The 19,166-nt window shown below is 39.3% G+C and overlaps 1 protein-coding gene across 4 annotated transcripts in view; it reads left to right on the top strand.

Moving 5' to 3' along the window:
* Window positions 1-19,166, top strand: part of GBF1 (golgi brefeldin A resistant guanine nucleotide exchange factor 1) — a 126,989-nt gene that overhangs the window by 32,682 nt on the left and 75,141 nt on the right. The window lies entirely within an intron of this gene.

Below are 19,166 nucleotides of genomic sequence, written 5' to 3' on the forward strand. Positions count from 1 at the left end.
AGAGAGAGAGAGGGGTATTACTCTTTCATCTCAGGTTTTTCACTTTTACTACTGTGGAGCGTAGGCTAATGAAACGATATTAAAAATGAAGGCCTTATCAGCTCTCAGTTGTGTTTTGTTGAGGGAATCTTGCCCAGGGTAAATTAAAACAACCAAAAAAAAAAAAAAAAAGATAAGGAAAGAAGAAAGAACTAGAGAGGTAGAAATTAAGGAGGAATGAACAGAAAGGAGCAAAAGAAAAGGGGATACAGGAGTGGGGATACAGGAGTGGAAGGGAAGGACCAAAAAGAATACAGAGCTGCTAAAATAGGAAAATGGGAGTCAGGTCTAGCATTTACCTTTACCCAGTCCAGTGTTTGGGCTTTCCCCTTTCAGTAGAGTATGCTATAAGGTAAGATGAGGTGGGGTGAATGAAATGATCCCATCCTTGACTTTTAAGATTTATCCACTCAGAACTGAAGAGTTTACCCCATAATAAGGTGACTTGAGAGCCTGATCCTAGCGGGCTGGGGTGGGAAGAGGCTATTAAGTGGTGCTTTTTGGGCAGCCAGCACTAACAGAGTTATTTTTAACCTCCCATTTCAACCCCTTCATTGTTCAGGCTCCTCCATTGGCTACTATGAGAGCAGTCAAAATTAGTAACTATATAAAATGAAGTACCTCTTGTCTCCCCAGTCACTTCCAAAATAAACAGGGAGTAATACTGTCCGTATTTTGTCTCACTTTACTCTGAAGGCTACCGATAGAGGAAGCATGGATTAGTGTGTAGTGATTTCTAGGCTCTGCCCTCTGGACAGATTCCCCTCAGAGTGCTGTGGCTGAGTGACAGGACCATGTGGCAGGAGTGCAGCTGGAAGTATATCATCGGCAGATTTGGGTTGGGTAAATATAGCAGGAGCAGGATGTCAGTGTGGGAGATGGATTGTTCTGGGAAAGGAAGTGTTGTCTTTCGTCTGTGAAACAATTTCCTGCACTTCTGGGACTCTTGCTTTCTCCTTCTCCTTCTTCTTCTTTCTTTCTTTCTTTTTTCTGGGGCAGGAGTTGGGTACACTTGCTGAATTCTATCTCTGGGTGTCTGTCTGTTCCTACATTTGAAGTTGGGAGTAGAGATCAGATCTATTTCAGCCAGTTAGGAAATGGACCCAATAAAGAGCTATATCCATGCCTTACAGTTCATATTTTTGGAATCTTAATGCACATACCTGTGTAGAGCCTCTCTTTAGAAAGTAATTGTTCTTTTGCTAAAACTGACAGGTTGAGAGACAGAAATAATTATACAAAGAGAATCAACTCTATTGAAAGTTAGACACGAGGCACCAGCTGGCAGGAAACAGCTGGGATGTTTCTGGGGGCTAGACTCTTCCACACCAGAACTTAACTCTTCAAGCCATCTCTGTTACATGAGCTATTAAGATGGCTGCCTACCCACCAACAATCTCCATAAAGGACTGAGTCTACTAAATTATGCAATATTTAACAAATGACTAGAACTTTACAATTTTTATAAAGTACTTTTGCATATTTTCTTTACTTTTGTTTTTTTGTTTGTTTGTTTGTTTGTGTTTTTTTTTTTTTGTTTTTTTTTTAGATTTTATTTGTTAATTTGTCAGGGAAAGAGAGAGAGAGCACAGCAGGGGAAAGAGCAGGCAGAGCAGGCAGAGGAAGAAGCAGGTTCCTCTGGACACCACATTCAATCCCAGGACCCTGGGATCATGCATGTCCTGTGCCCAAGGCAGAAACTTAACCAACTGAGCCACCCAGGCGTCCCTAAAATAGCCTTTTTGAGATAGATTTAGATTTATAAAAAGGTTGTAAAGAAGTTCCCACACACTCCATACCAAGTTTCCTCCATTACTTACATCTTAACAGTAGTATGGTACATTTGTCACAATTAATGAACCTGTATTGATACAGTATATTAACCAACATCCATACTTTATTCAGATTTCCTTAGTTCTTACCTAATGTTTTTTTTCTGTTGCGGGATCTCATCCAGGATACCACATTACCTTTCGTTGTCATGTTTCCTTAGGCTCTTGGCTATGACAGTTTGCATATGTTTTTTTTTCATTTAAATTTCATAAAAACTCACGAAATAGGCTTGGCCTGTATTAGCATTACCCTTTCACAGATAAAACTCAGGTTCCAAAAAAAGTAACATGTTCAAGCTACACAGTTAGTAAAAGTTTCTATTAAAATATGACTATGGGGGTGCCTGGGTGGCTCAGTGGGTTAAAGCCTCTGCCTTCAGTTTGGGTCATGATCCCGGGTCCTGGGATCAAGCCCCGAGTCGGGCTCTCTGCTTAGTGGGGAGCCTGCCTCCCCTTCTCTCTCTGCCTGCCTCTCTGCCTACTTGTGATCTCTGTCAGGTAAAGTAAATAAAATCTTTTAAAAAAATGACTGATTTAGAAAAAATCAAATAAAGTAACTTTATTTGCTTTTTTATGTGAATGAGGGCAGAAATGTAGTTAACCTTAAAGTGGGCCATTTGCAGAAGAGGAGCAAGAGGCAGAGGTGAACATAGTATACTTGTTCCTGGGCTTTTCTGTCCTACTTGGATACAAATTATTTTAATCACAATGCCTTGGGGAGACACCCTTTCTCTTTGTGATTCTGCTCTGTCTACTGAAGGAGCTGATCCCAGAGAATCCTGGCCTGCTGTCCTTTTGATCTTGTTATCCTGCTGTCGACTTTGGGCTGCTCACTGGTCCCTGTTGTTAGACGTCCAGGTTTAATAGAAAGACCCACTGAAAGCCTGGCATACACACCAACACAACCAGATTGTTTCAGGCATATGTCAAGGTAACTATCTGGGAATAAAGTATGTGAGTTTTTTAGTTCCAGTATCTAGTTGGGCAGACTGACATTCTGGCTTGCAGTTAGGAGATTCATGGAAATGCAATGTGGTAGAAAGACTAAAAATCCAATGAGACATGGCAATAACTGGCTCTGAGTACTCTACACAGAAGGATGAGTGAGGGGAGCGGTGAGAGGAGGTAAAGTGTGATATGATACTGATAATCCTAGATACTATTAAAAATCATCTCAGGGTGATGGAAACTATTAGGGGTATAAACCATGAGATCTTAAGGGATGGCATAGCACCTCTTGCTTTGAAAAGTAGTCATAAGGATCATACCTGGATTGTAGAGAACAACTTTTAAAGTGTTCCAGCTTTAGCTGACAGGATGAGAGGTCATTGATACCATTAACAAGCACTTTTACTGGAGCAGTTTTTAAAAGATTTTGTTTATTTATTTGAGAGAGAGAGTGCGCGGGGAGAGGGGCAGAGGAAGAGGGAGAGAGAATTTCGAGCAGACTCTGTGCTGAGTGTGGAGTCTGATGTGGGGCTCCGTCTCACTACCCAAAGATCGTGACCTGAGCCGAAATCAAGAGTTGGACGCTTAACTGACTGAGCCACCCAGGCACTCTTTTTTAATTTTTTTTTATTATTATGAATGGGAATGGGGATACTTTTCAGTTTATGCTTTTAGGATATATTGTTGTGATCTTAGAGGCTGGTTTGGGACCTCTTGGTACTGAGTAACTGTTGCCCTTTTTTGTTAACTCTGAGCCTGGGAAAAGCCTGATTTCTCCAAAGGGAAGCTGTGGAAATAGCGATGAGGAGGAGCTTCACAAAATTTGTATGCATCGTGAATCTTCATGGCATCATAGAATGGGCTGGAAACAGGGTAGATATTATAAACCAGCAATTATCGGAGTTTTTAAAGAAAGGCATGGGTAACTGAGGCCTTCTTCTGGGGATTGGGAGGCTATTGCCGGGAAGAAAGGTGACAACAGGTTTTAAACATCACAGACTGGACCTCATGCTCTGAAAGTGCTTTTGCTTCAACAGTTTGAAAGGGAAAATGTCAAAGACAAAGTGACAGTCTTTGTGAAGTGAAGAATGACTATTCAAAGTGCTTCTACCAGAAAATCCCATCTGTTAGTGAGATTGAAACTGTCCTTAGGTTAGAGGAAAAGACTGGGAGACTCTTGTTCAGAGTGCTTGACAAAAGTCAGTGAAGTACCTGTCTCCAGAGAACTGCACTGAGCTGTGGTGGAGGAGGGGGAAATTTCTTACTGTAGTCTTGCATGATGGGAAGCCTTCATGAGATCTCAGAAGATATGAAGGAGTTTGTGGCCAGCTAAAGTTCAGGTTCCGTAAGCCTCCAGTGGGATTGCAAGACAGAGATGGCTCACTGACCTTTCTGATTAAGGGCAGCCAGTTTTGGTGAGTAGAAAGCTACCGGAGTACTTCACTTTTACAAGAATCTAAAATGATCCTTTTGCAACATGGCCTGAGGTGACTACTTGTCTCTACAAAAGCTACAGAGGAGACACTAGCAGACTTTAACTGGAACTTGTTTATGGTTTCCCAGAAGGGAAGCTCATATCCTGTTAAAGCACTTTAGAAAAATAAAGTACAATTAGAGATAAGAGAGTCTTTACTCTTGTTTTCAAGAGCTTTTTAAAAAATTGAGGTAAAATTTATATAATATTAAACTATTTTAAAGGGAATAATTCAGTGGCATTCATGGTATCATGTCACCACCACATCTGTCTAGGTTCGAAACATTTTTATTATCCCAAAAGGAAACCATGTACTCATTAAGCAGTTGTTTCCCCTTCTCGCTTCCCTCCAACCTCTGGCAGCCACCAGTCTGCATTCTGTTTCTATGGATCTGCCTATCTCTATATTTAACATAAATAGAATCATATAATATTTGACCTTCATATCTGGCTTCTTTCACTTAGCATAGTGGTTTTTTTTTTTAAATTCTATTTATTTATTCATCAGAGAGAGAGAGAGAGAGGACAAGCAGGGGGAGTAGCAGGGAGAGAGAGAAGCAGGCTCCCCACTGAGCAGGGAGTGTCATGTGGGACTTGATTCCAGGACCCTGGAATCATGACCTGAGCTGAAGGCAGACGCTAAACTGACTGAGCCACCAGGTGTCCCTAGGATGGTGTTTTTGTTTTTTTGTTTTTGGACTTTCTTTCTTTCTTTTTTTTTAAGATTTTATTTATTTATTTGACAGAGATCACAAGTAGGCAGAGAGGCAGGAAGGGAGAGAGAGGAGGAAGCAGGCTCCTTGCCGAGCAGAGAGCCCGATGTGGGGCTCAATTCCAGGACCCTGGGATCATGACCTGAGCCATGAGCCTGTAACCCACTGAGCCACCCAGGCGCCCTAGCGTGGTGTTTTTGAAGTTCATCCATGCTGTAGCATGTATCAGTACTTTATTCCTTTTTATGGCTGATTAATATTCCATTGTATATGTCTACCACAATTTGTTTATCTGTTCATCCCCTGATGGGCATTTGGATTATTTCCACCTTTTGCTTTGGTGAATTGTGCTGCTAGGAATGTGTGTGTATATGTATTTGAGTGCCTGTTTTCAATTATTTTGAATTATATACCTGGAAGTGGAATTACTGGGTCATATGGTAACTCTATGTTTAACTTTCTGAGGATCTCCCAAACTGTCTTCTACAGTGGCTGAACCATTTTACAGTTCCAGCAGCAATGTTTGAAGGGTTCCAGTTTCTCCACATCCTTACCAACACTTGGGATTTTCTGTTTTTTTTTGTTGTTTTTATTATAGCTTCAAAATCTTTTGAGACTGGATAAGACTTTGATGATATAACTCTTTCCAGTCTTTCTGAATTTCCTAGCATGCTTCTCTTGAAGTAGCTAGATGGCTCTTCTGGGGTAAAAAAAAGGTATTGAGGTTCTACCTTTTGTGGTAAAGAATGACTTGGATCTTAAAATCTGCAGCAAACATGGTGTTCACAGGTGATAGGGGTTGCCTAGACAGGGTTGAAATCTGACTTGCCAAAAAAATAGTGTTGGTTACACTTTGGGTCTTGAGAGTAGATGGTAGTATTTTTGGTTTCATCTGCCATCAGAATTCTGGACCAGGCAATGGACTGGTCTTGCTGACTATACTCAAACAGAGCTCAAACTGAGCTCAGTTTGCTCGCAGATTGCCAGCTTATTTTCCTGTTTACTCAATAACCATCTAGAGAGGGGGTTAATTCTAATTCCTGATTGGTGACTGGTTCTTTTTAAGGTGCTATATAAACTGATTTCAGTTGTTAGTCCATTACTATTTGTATGAGATCACATACAGATATTAAAACTCTAATGTTCCTACTTCTTTGCTGTCTGGCCTGATGGTTTCTTGTTTTGATGTCTTGCATCAAATTACTGAGTTCCTACATGCCTTTCTCTTAGCTTCTCTTTTAGGTCATCAGTTTCTGCTTCATGGGTTTATATATTGTATGATTTGCCTAATAGTCACTATGGTTAATGTTTTAGTATGTCTTTTCTAAATTTATTTTTCTTTTATGAAAATTGCTTTCTTTGGAAGGAGAAAATTGATGCTGGAATCTAGGGTGCTTGAACTTCCAACTCTCTCAGTTTTTTCTATAAATTTAGCTTTCCTTTTTTTTGTTGATACTGCTTTCTCTAGTTTATATTTTGGGTGGTAGGTTTTTCTAACTTTTAGAACAGACTTTTTTTGCTGCCATAATATGTTTGCTGGGTTTTTTCCTCGTAATATTTTAAATCAGAATACGTTTCAGTGTTTATTGTTTTCATTTGTTGCTTTTTTTTTTTTCCCTTAATGAGTTTGGACCAGTTTTCAAAGTAAACAGAAAATTGTAGTCTCTGTTGCATCTCCCCCCTGCACACACTGGTGTTAGGTTTACAAATGCATCCTAACCATTTGATCAAAGTCAGCCTTTGAATAAGGCTTTATAGTCAGGTGTGGTTGAATGACAGGTATGTCTGGATTTGGTCTTGAGAGATTTGGGGATGTAAAAGTATAAGGGTTTTTTTTTTTTCCTTCTCTTTCTTCCAGTAATACACTGTGGTCTATAATAGGTTGAGTTGTAACATTCATTAAACCACTCCTCACATTCCCTGTTTTCAAAGCTTATCAGGATGACTTTGATTTAGTTATTTGGAACCAAAAAGGCAGTTTGTGGAGCTGGTCTGGAGCTGTGGAGCAGTAATATATCAGAGATCAGACTTAGGTCCCAGCGGGATTATTCCTTGGGATTTATTTGCCTGGAAGTACACACAGGAGCCAAATGGTATGTATGGAAAGCTTTGCTGGAATGCAAATTGGACACATTTTGTTGGGACCTGTAGGGGATTTTCACTGCTTCATAATTTTTCAAAGGTTTGTTATATATCAGACAGTCACTGCCTCTTCTTTAAATCTTTAAATCCCCCCTCTTTTTCCTGTTGTAAAGGTCAGATTTTTTTTGACAACTGTGTGCAGGAACAAGATTTGCTAAATCCCTTCATTTTTATTCATACAAATATCGGCATTCAGTGAGCATCAGTTACCCCAGCATTTAGAGGTAAGGAAAACTCAAGGAGAATCTTGTGAATCTCTGCTTAGTGCCAGGCATGTATCTCTAGGGATAAGTTTGCTGCCTCAACTTTAACCCTTGACTGCTCTTATAGGACAACACCCATATCGTGGCGTGCATGTGAAGCCTACCCTTCACTAACCCATGTCTATGGCTATAGGATAGATAATATAATTAGTGGGAGGGAATTGTGTAGACTCTTCTCTTTGTGACAGTCCTTAAATTGGTGTTAGGAGAGAAAGACCATTCCCTTCAGTGGAACCTCTTCTTTAGCCTATAGCTTTTAGTGGTATCTTGGGCAGCATACCACTTTTAATTTGAACGTGATTCTTTTCTTCACAGAGTAGGTGAAATTATGATATTACCATATAGTATTGTTCCCCATCAAACTTATTTAGTTTGATGTTATGTTGTCATCTGTTGCTATATAACAAGCTACCCTAAAACTTAGAAGCTTAAATTTTTTTTTATTTCACCGTTTCTGAGAGTCAGGAATTTGGAAACTGCTTGGTTAGTGGTTCTGGCTTAGTCTGTCAAGATAGTCAGCTAGGGCTGCAGTCATATGAAGGCTTGGCTGGGCTGGAGAATCGTATCTGAGCTTCAGATATGATTTGTTATGTTCAGATATGTTATGAGGTCTCAGTTCCTCAAAATATAGGCCCCTCCATAAAGCTGTTATGGAGCTGCTATGTTGTTACCTGGCTTACAGCTTTCTCCCAGTGAATGATCCAAGAAAGAGATTTAAGGGAGAGAGCAGAAGCCACACTATCTTTGCTGACCTAGTCTTAGAAATAATGTACTATCACTTCTGCCATATTATATTGGTCACCCAGACCAACCCTGATACAGTCTGAGAGAAGACTGCACAAAGGTGTTATTTTGGAGGCTGGCTACATAGGAAGTTAATTGGAAAATTTCAGATGTTTAATTGGACTTAAAGGTTGACTGATTTTTTTTTTCCTGAAAAATTGTGTTCTCTCTGCTCTGCCCTTTCTCTTTGTCTTTTCTCAAACTCTTTTGAAGAATTTTGAAATTATCCAGTGTGTATATGTATGGCAAATAGATGTGTGAATATTGCTTCAGCATGTGAATCTCTCTCTCTTCCATTGTCATCTTAGCCATAAACAATAATAAAAACCCTCTTTTTCTAAAGCAAGCCAGTAAGCATGATCCCTCCCTCTCCCACTGCTTCCTCCTTCTCTCTCTTCCCTCTTCTTTTTCTTTCTTTTTCTTTCTTTCTTCCCTCTTCTTTTTCTTCTTTTTTCTTCCTCCTTCTCTCTCTTCCCTCTTCTTTTTCTTTCTTCTTTTTCTTCCCTCTTCTTTTTCATCTCTGGCAGCTAGTCCAAGGATCCCTCTTCTCATGAGAACACCTCAGTTGGATTCAGGGAATCCTTTGTGCTTCCTCAATCCTTTTTACTACCGATCCTCTAAAATTTGGCGCAAATAGACTAGAGTGACCAGAGTTTATGGAGCTGCTATGGATCTTCCAACTGAGATATACAAAGATGTGAGCTCTTGAATTCTATTCAGGAGTTCTAAAATGGAGGTAAAGGCCTTATGCATGGAGACAATTTAAATTACTTATCTGCTACTCAATGGATTCAACTGGTCCTTTGTATACCAGTCAGAAAAGAGCCAGAAGAGTTATTTGCTATTCTTTGCTTTCTAGGACAAGCAAATCTATAATCAAACGAGGAAGAATGCATAGGTTGATCCTGAAACTAAGCAGGGACACTGTCCTGCCTGTTTGGTGACCATGTGAGCCATGCTGTTACATTGCCATCTTTCCCCAAGTTGGTATATACCAAATTCTGTACTTGATAGGAGAAATCTCTGTTATTTAGCTCTTGGGTTGGGGGGGAGCGTTGATTAAAATGGAGAACAATTTACTTTCTCAGAGATACTAGATCATCTTTGGTTTCCTAAGAAATAGCCTGAAGCTGTGGATGAGCTCTGGCCTCAGATTCCTGTTGCCATTGACTTGGCTTAGTAGAAAATTCATACCTGGGAAAATCCACTGGATGTGGATTTTGTGTGTGTGAGTGTGGTGGGTTTTATTTTTTTGTTTTTATTTGGGCTATACTGAACCAGAGGAGATCCAAAATTGTGTTTAAGTCTATAGAAGAGTATAAACTGGCAAAGCAGGCAAACAAAAACACTTTTTTCCATAAAATCATTGTTTATCTCTCTGACCTCTAATCCTTGTCATCATAGACACATAATTTAAATAACTTAATCAATGTGCCATATTGTTTTTGTTCCTTTTAGTCATTTAGCACAATTTAATTCAGAATTAAAGATATAATACCTTTATCTTTAAAGATACTTAAAGATATCTTTAAAGATATAATATCTTTAATGATACTATAAAAATATGTTGAATCAGAATGCCGTAGGTTAACTTCTTTGCAGGTCTTTAATTTGTTACATATAATGAAATTTTAATCATCTTTGTGGCGACAATATAAAGATGATACCTTTATAATGTGTTTTACATTTCTTTAATTACTAGGATTTTCTCAGGTGTTTTATTGTTTGAATTTTTTTCCTTTATCTCTTCTTAACTCTTGGCTACTTATTTGACAGAAATTGGGTGGTATCCTTTCAGATTTGTGTCAGCTCCTTTCATGTCTGGATAATGATTTTTTATCTTTTTATATTTATTGCCAGGTCCTTTTTGCCCTATTACTGTGGGTTATTTAAAACCTAGGTAGGTAGTGGTATTTTCGGGTCCTCACAGTAAAGTGTTTGGGCATCAGCTAGTTTATTTGCATCTGAAATGTAGAAAGGTGAGGTCGTGTGAGAACCTTTGGCTCAGAGTATGCATGGGAGCCTCCTTGTGTGGAAAGCAGGCCATCCAAGGTGTAAGGAGGGGAGATGAGGACAAGGTTGACACCAGACCTATAAATAACCTAAGATTTAGCTTTGTACTTTAATATAGATGTTAGGTCACTTTTATTGTCTTCCCGTTTTTTTTTTTTTTTTTTACTGGTTGGCCATGAAGAAGAGACATTAGCATTTTGGGAGAAAATGTTAACTGTTTTCAGCTCTCAGAGAAGTAAAGAGTGTTGATAGGCCCTACCTCTTGTTTTCTCAATTCTCACAGAGTGAGATGACTGAGTGACAAGTTTGGGTTTAGGGATTTGTTTAACTAGACATGAGATCCAGCTTCCTAAGTAAGAATGTAGAATTCTAAACGGTTAAAGGTCCTGTATCCCTTTGCTGGGGCACCGTGCCTAGGACAGATTTACATGGTCACCCAGCATGTGTCATTCTTTTCACCATTAAATGAGGTCCTTTTTTACCTCTGCTGTCGACTGCTGTGCCCAATCATTCTCATTGGTCTCTCTGCAGAGATCAGAGGCCCAGACTCTTAGAACTTTGTCTGTGGTGCTACTATCTCATTTTCTCGGGCTCTCAGTTTTCTTCTCCAGATGAGAAAAGTGGACCAAATGACCTCTAATTTCCCTAAAGTCCTAAGATTCTTTGGGTCCATTGGCCTCTCACACAAGTTTAGAAATCCTTTCAGAAGGATTCTGTTCTATATAATGTCATTATACAGTATTTGTAATGAAAACTTTGATGTTAGAATATTACAGAATATAATTTAAAGAAGAAAATCTTTACTCCTATGTGTTTTGAGGTAGCCTAGCTTTACAATTTCCCTTTGTTTTTCTGTTTTTCAGTTAGGTCACTTTTCAGATGAACTGTTTTAAGCTTGTTACAGGATTTGTGTAATGCCATTTAGTTTCAAGTGAATGATTTTGAGATCTTTGAATCTCTTAAAATTTTCAGTAATTCTTGAAAATGGATTACTGTTGCACGAATGCCAAGTAAACTTGTTCTATTTTGATTTAAATTTTTTTACTCATATATATTTTTTAAGATTTTATTTATTTATTTGACAGAGATCACAAGCAGGCAGAGAGGCAGACAGAGAGGGGTGTGTGGGGTGGAACAGACTCCCTGCTGAGCAGAAGCCTGATGTGGGGCTCGATCCCAGGACTCTGAGATCATGACCTGAGCCGAAGGCAGAGGCTTAACCTGCTGAGCCACCCAGGCGCCCCTGATATTTTTTACTCATATTAAAATGCTTTGCATTTTATATGTTAATTTATATGAAGATATATAGGTATATGTCATTTAAGCCTACAGCAGTCCTGTGAGGTAGGCTGAAGATGTGGAATAGTGTTCCCTGATACCTTCTCTTTCCATCATATGCTACTCGCTTGGCAACTCCTTTCACTTCTTCTAGCAGATTCTTTTGGAATCATTTCTGTAGTTGTATACTTAAGTTACAAGCTTTTATTGCCAATTCTTGGTTTTTCAGTTTTGTTTTGTTTTGTTTTGTTTTAGTTTAGTTTTTTATTTTATTTGAAGATTTTATTTATTTATTTGACAAAGAGATCGAGAGTACAAGTAGGCAGAGCAGCAGGCAGAGGGGAGAGAGAGAAGTAGACTCCCCGCTGAGCAGGGAGCCCGATGCGGGGCTCGATCCCAGGACCCTGGGATCATGACCCGAGCCGAAGGCAGCTGCTTAACCAACTGAGCCACCCAGGCGCCCCTTAGTTTTGTTTTTTAAAGATTTTATTTATTTGAGAGAGAGTTCACATGCGTACTCATGCAATAAGTTGGGGGAAGGGAGCTCCTGGGTGACTCATTTGGTAAAGTGTCTGCCTTCCACTAGGGTCATGATCCTGGGGTCCTATGATTGAGTCCTGCGTCAGGCTCCCTGCTCTGTGGGGAATCTGCTTTCTCCCTCTTCCTTTGTAGCTCTGCCTGCTTGTGCTTACTTGCTATCTCTCTCTCTCTCTTTCTCTCTCTCTCTGTCAAATAAATAAATAAATAAAATCATTTAAAAAAAAAAGAGTGGTGGGGAGGGGCAGATGGAGAGGGAGGAAGCAGATTCCCTGCTGAGCAGGGATCCCAATATGGGACTCCATCCCAGAAGCTGGGATCATGACCCAAGCCAAAGGCAGCTGCTTAACTGAGCCACCCCAGTTTTTCAGTTTTAAGCATGAAGTTGCACTCATTTGCTTCTCTCTCTATTAATGTTTACAAGGGTTAAGGTATCCTAGAACTGGAAGAAACTTCATATCCTCCAGAGAGCCAAACTTAAAAAATTAAAAGGGCCTAGCAGAAAACTGAAATGGGTATGGGTGTAGGGAGCAGTGTGGACTGCAGCCAACTAGAAGGCTACCCCCATCTTTAACATTCAGTTTAACATCTTTAAACATTCAGTTCTGTTTGTTTGTTTGTTTGTTTGTTTTTTAAGATTTTATTTATTTATTTGAGATAGCGAGAGCAAGAGAGCACGAACACTGGGGTTGGGGGAGGAGAAGCAGACTCCCCACTGAGCAGGGAACCTGATGTGGGACTCGATCCCAGGACCTTGGTATCATGAACTAAGCTGAAGGCAGACACTTAACTGATTGAGCCACCCAGGCACCCCCCTTCAGTTCTGTTTTTTAACTGCATGTATCAAATAGTTGCAATATATGAATCTTACTTGGATTCTGACGCATACAAGCAGATATAACATAACATGAAAGAAAAGTTTATGATAATTAGAGAAATCAAATAGTTGCAAATTGAGCACTAACTAAAGCAGTAATTGATATAATGTAAGATTCTTTTATATGTTTTTGGCAGTTATTATTCTTTTAGATGTGATGACAGTGATATGCTTATGCTCTCGACGGGTGATATGATGTGATGTGCAGGATTTGCTTCAAAATAATATGGGAGTAGGAGGGGATAATGAAAAAGCAAGATTAGCCCTGAGTTGCTTGAGGCTCGGTTTATGGTACAAGGGAGTGTATTACATTTATGTAATTTTGAAAATTTTCATAATAAAGGTTAAAGAAATTATATTATTCAGAACCTAGTCTCCTTAGGATAGGAGTATGAAATGAGAAGAGGAATCCAAAATAGGCTAGAACAAAGGCAGTTCTATTAGCTGTACTGTTTAAAGGTTGTCACTAGACCCTTAGTAGATTCAGTTGAATAACTGTTTATTTGTTACTATAAGTATTCATTTGTCTAGAATATTCTGTTAAATATTTATTTGTATGCTCAGTTAAATATTTATTTGTGTTAAGTGGGTAATAACATGTAATTCCAAAATATGGTTTCAGTTATTCTCAGTAAATTCATTTATTGCTATAAAAAATTAAAACTCACAGCATATACCAAAAAAATCCACATCTTTGGATCCAGCCTAAATTTTTTTTTACCTGGCTTTCAGTTTGTGATTTCTCAGTCTGCTCCAGCCTTCTCATTCTACAGAAGAAGAAACAAAGTGCAGAGTAGTTATGATGTGACTAAGGTCACACAGGTTATCAGAGGGAAAACTAAAACTCAGGCCTCCTGACTCCATTCATCGTTTCTTATGAGAAAATAGCCCAGTTGACTTAAGAAAGAAGGGTTATGGTTGTGACTGGCAGTTTGCTTGTTTGCTAACATTAGATATTTGTTTTTAGAACATTGGCTAGGAATTTGGCTTCTCTCTTTTTGTAAGGCGATAGTGCTAAGAGATTCAGTCTTAAAGTCTGGTGGGAATCCAGGCCAGGGATGGTTATATTTCTTAAGATGATGAGGACCTGCTGAGCTTAAGCAAGTTGTAAGCACAAAACTTTAGCTGAGGCAGGGGGCGTCTGGGTGGCTCAGTCCCTTAAGCATCTGCCTTTGGCCCAGGTCCTGATCTCCGGATCCTGGGATCCTGGGATGGAGCCTTGTGTCAGGGCTTCTGCTCAGCGTAGAGTCTGCTTCTCCCTCTGCCTTTCCCTTCCCCCAGCTCATGCTCTCTCTCTCTCTGTACCCCCCCCCAATAAATAAATAAAGTCATTAAAAAAAAAAAAAACAGAAAAACAAAACTTTAGCTGAGGCAGGACTGGAAAAATGAACCTGTTGGTTCTGTTTGATCCCCAAGTGAGATTTCCCTCCCACTAAAGACTATTTGTGTATATGACTTAAAAAAATTTTTTTTGAACTATTTTCTCCAAGTCCAGAGCACTAAGCCAGCAGCATAGATGTGCAGACTTGCCAGCTCTGGGGAATGTGTTACTAAGTAGCTGTGACAGAGGCTTGGTAAGATGCTTTGCTGTAGAGCTGTTACTAGGTTTTGTTCCCAGGTCAGTTTGGGAAATAAGGATTTGTTAAGTTGTATTTTGTATATATTTTATTTATATGCTTAATTTAAAAGCCTGATAAACCTGAGCTGACTTCCAGTTATTGGTATATTGGCAAAGATTCACGTAGTAAACACCAGTTGAAGGAAGAGGTTTTATAGAAAGCACCAGAAGAAAGTAGAATAACTCTTATAGATAGGTGTTTTTTTTTTTTAAGATTCTATTTATTTATTTGACAGATGGAGATCACAAGTAGGCAGAGAGGCAGGCAGAGAGAGAGGGGGAAGCAGGCGCCCTATTTGAGCAGAGAGCCTGATGCAGGTCTCCATCCCAGGACCCTGGGATCATGACTTGAGCCGAAGGTAAAGGCTTTAACCTACTGAGCCACCCAGGCGCCCCTAGATAGGTTTTAATAATCTTTCCACCATGCCAACTTTTTCTCGTTTTTTTTTTACCTTTCTACCCTAAGCTTGTTTATTTATATATTTTCCCACCAAGACCAAACAGAAGCAAAAGAGAAGGAAACGATCTTACAGAATTCCTTTGGGTATGGAAGTTGAAGCATACTTGGTTTTTCTAAAGAAACCAAAAGTTTTATTAAACTCGTCAGTCATCAGTCACTTACCTGTCACAGAATTTAGGCCATTATGTATTTTTCTTCTTCTCAGATGTCAAAGATTGCTAGGGAAAATACCATTTTTGAGATTGACACAGATACCTGGAAGGAAAGAGTTGGAACCAGTAGTTTTGAAAATATGTTGACTGGTAAAGACTTTGCCCTTAACTATGCCTAAAGAATATTGTAGACTAAAAGAAAGGTGGATTCCCTTCCCTATCTGAGTCTTGATTCTGATTAAAAAAAAAAAAATTAGGGATACGTGGGTGGCTCAGTTGGTTAATCATCTGCCTTTGGCTAAGGTCATGATCCCCGGTCCTGGGATTGTACCCCACATCGAACTTCTGCTCAGCAGGGAATCTGCTTTTCTTTCTCTCTTTCTCTCCCCTTCTGCCCCTCCCCACTGCTCATTCTCTCTCTCTCAAACAAAATCTTTAAAAAAAATTAAATAGAAAGTTAAAGCTATTGGCTAAAATCAGATGGAGTTTATCTCTATAGTTTTATAGTTCTAGTCACACAGTTTAGCATCATATTATATAATGGCATTAATTCTATTTTTGGGAAAGTGTTTGTCTCTTTAATTAGAATAATGTTCCTTGTAGTCAGGGACTATGTCCTTTATATCTTAGAGCTTAATAAATACTGACTTGTGTATTTAGTAGGTTTTTCGTTTGACATGACTTTTTTGGCTCTATTCAATTTGGGTGGCAATAACATATTTTTTAAGTTTCTTATTTTTTATTTTTTACAGTTTATTTCTTAGTAATCTTTACATCCAATGTGGGGCTTGAACTTGTGACCCCAAGATCAAGAGTCATATGCTCTTCTGAATGAGTCAGCTAGGGCCCCCCATTTTTAGGTGACAGTAATATTGTATGTCAGGAACTTTATATATTTTCTCATTTAATCCTTCTAAGAATACTTCAACATAATAGTATCCCCATTTTACAGAAGTGAAAACAGGTTCCAAAAAGTGAAGAATTTATATACATTTACATATTTAATAAGTGGTAGAACTGGGATTCTAAACCTAGACCGGTTTCACTGATGATAGCTGCTACCCTTATTTCCGTATCACACTCCCTTAAGAGCTTTGGAATCATTGCTAGAAGTCTCAGTCTATTCTCAGCCTCCTTTTTAGTAAATATGAAAGTTATTTATTCTATGGGTCTAGAGCTCTTCATGTTTAAATTAGGATCATGGGTTGCTCTTCTGAGAGCTTAGGTGGCTAATGGGGGCTAGTATGTATAGTGGTTAAGTGCATAGGTTCTAGGGGTGCCTGGGTGGCACAGTCAGTTAAATGTCCAGCTCTCGGTTTCAGCTCAGGTCTGATCTTGGGATCGTGAGATCTAGCCCCCTGTTAGGCTCCGCGGTAGTGGTGGAGTCTGAGTTTCTTTCTCTCTCCCTTTGCCCCTCCCCCCCAATTAATTACGAAATCTTAAAAAAAAAAAAAAAAGTATATGTTCTAGAGCCATAAAGACTGGGTTAGAAGACTAGGTTCAATTTGGTGCCATTCAACAGGTTACTTAACCTATCTAAGCCTCAGCTGCCTTCTCTACAAAACAAGGACACTGTAGAATGCTCCTCAGCAATAAGAGGAATAAGCTATTGATATACACAAGAACTTGGATGAATCTCAAAACCATTATGCTGACTGAACAATTCCAGTCATATGACCTTCTGGGAAAGGCAGAACTGTGGAGACAAGGAACAGATTATTATTGCCGGGGGTTAGAGGTGGAGAGAGGGTATGACTACAAAGATGGGTAGTAGAGGGAACATTTGAGGTGATGGAACTGATCTGTATCCTTAGTATGTGATGGTTAAATAAATGTCTGTTCAATGTTAGAACTCATAGAACAGTATATTTCCCCACTCTGAAAAAGTCAATTTATTGTATGTCAATTTTAGAAAATAAATATAAAAAATGAGGATAGTAATAAAACCTTTCTCAGAAGGTTGTCATGAAAATTAAAAATAAGATAATGTAACTAAAATGTTCATCACAGGGGCACCTGGGTGCCTCAGTGGGTTAAGGCCTCTGCCTTCGGCTCAGGTCATGATCTCAGGTCCTGGGATCAAGCCTCGCATCTGGCTCTCTGCTGAGCAGAGAGCATGCTTTCCCTCTCTCTGCCTGCCTCTCTGCCTACTTGTGATCTCTGTCTGTCAAATAAATAAATAAGTAAAAAATCTTAAAAAAAAAAATGTTTATCACAGTAGCTGATACATAGTACAAATGACTAAGTGTTTTGTTTTTTTTTTTTTAAGATTTTATTTATTTATTTGACAGAGAGATCACAAGTAGACCGAGAGGCAGGTGGGGGGGGTGGGGGGGAAGCAGGCTCCCGCTGAGCAGAGAGCTCAATGCGGGACTCGATCCCAGGACCCTGGGATCATGACCTGAGCCGAAGGCAGAGGCTTAACCCCTGAGCCACCCAGGCGCCCCATTGTTATTTTTATCATTAAAAGTTTGACATTAAATATAGTGATATTCATTGAAAGGAGAGGGAATAAACTTTCATGCCATCTGCATGGCTGTAGTCAGTTAAAACAGAAAAATGAGTAACCATGAGTCAGATGGAATATACATTTTCACATGTCTTGGCAAGGGACTTGAGGTCTTCTGGAAGGTAGGGAAAGATTAGGCCTAGTATTTCTGGAGTATTTTGCAGCTGGCTTCTTTTCTGGCTGTGTATATTGTTCCCTTGATATTATTCTTCAACAAAATAGCTTTGGTCTCAGAAGCCACAGCTCCTTTCACTGGCTTCAGATTAGAGCTGAAATTTTGATTGAGCAAACTGATCAAAGAAGGAGCTGGAAGTGGTTCTCATACTTGGAAGATGGTAGCTGGTCTGTATAACAGCTGTGGCTTCCAGAGCCATTTCCTCTTGCCAGCCACAGTCTCCGCAATAGACAGTGATAGCAGCAGGGCAAGCATTATTCAAGAGCTAAAAAAAAGTTAAGGTCGAAGTGGCATTGTAGTTGTACTAGCAGTGAAAGAATGGCTCTAAAGTGAAACCTTGACCTTTCTGCCATGTAGGTTGGTTGTCTTATACAAGAGCTCAGAACATGAATTAAAACAAGTTGAACTGATAGTGAAAAGGATTCTGATCTTACGATATCTGCTATACTAGTTACTTACCAGTATTAGTAGCATGTACTGTTCTGTGAATTACGTTCCTTTTAGCTAATGGCACTGGAATTGAGGAAGCAGAAAAAAAAAAAGGAATGTTTGGGGATCTTAGTATAGGGCTGTGGTTTAAAAGTGACTTACTTTTTTCCTAGTTTCTTCACAGCAGTGACACTAAATTTTAAGCAAAGCTTTATTATTCATTTTGCTTCTTTCATACCTTGTCTTATTGTATATATATGACTAAATCATTGATTGCAGTGGGGAGCATTACTCCTTTCTAGGTTATGAGACAGTGCCAAGGGGACTAGCCTATTGTTTTGCTTTGGTTTTGGTTTTGGTTTTTAAGTTCCTTGGTAGTTTTGCTGAGTAGTTCGTTAGGACAGTGGTTTAAAGTAAAAGAGGATCACTATTTTCGAAAATTGCTGTGCTTGGTTGCACAGCTCTGAATATATTAAAAAACATTCAATTGTACAATTTAATCTTTTTTTAAAAAAGATTATTTATTTATTTGACAGATGGAGATCACAAGTAGGCAAAGAGGCAGGCAGAGAGAGAGAGGAGGAAGCAGGCTCCCTGCTGAGCAGAGAGTCTGATATGGGGCTCCATCCCAGGACCCTGGGATCATGACCTGAGCTGAAGGCAGGGGCTTTAACCCACTGAGCCACCCAGGCGCTGCTCAAATGTACAATTTAAAGAGGTGAATTGTATGGCATGATGTGAACTAGATCTCGATAAAGCTATTACCCCCAAAAATGCCATACCAAAAAAAAAATTATCATACTGATAATTTTCTTTTCTTGGAAGGAGTTGGACTAGGAATTTTCCAGATGGATATTGGCATTTAGGCAGGATTCTGAGATCATCTAAAAATGATTGTGTATGGAGTATTAAATGACTTTTCTG

This window comes from Neovison vison, chromosome 2, assembly GCF_020171115.1.
Source record: "Neovison vison isolate M4711 chromosome 2, ASM_NN_V1, whole genome shotgun sequence".
In the NCBI taxonomy this organism is placed as follows: Eukaryota; Metazoa; Chordata; class Mammalia; order Carnivora; family Mustelidae; genus Neogale; species Neogale vison.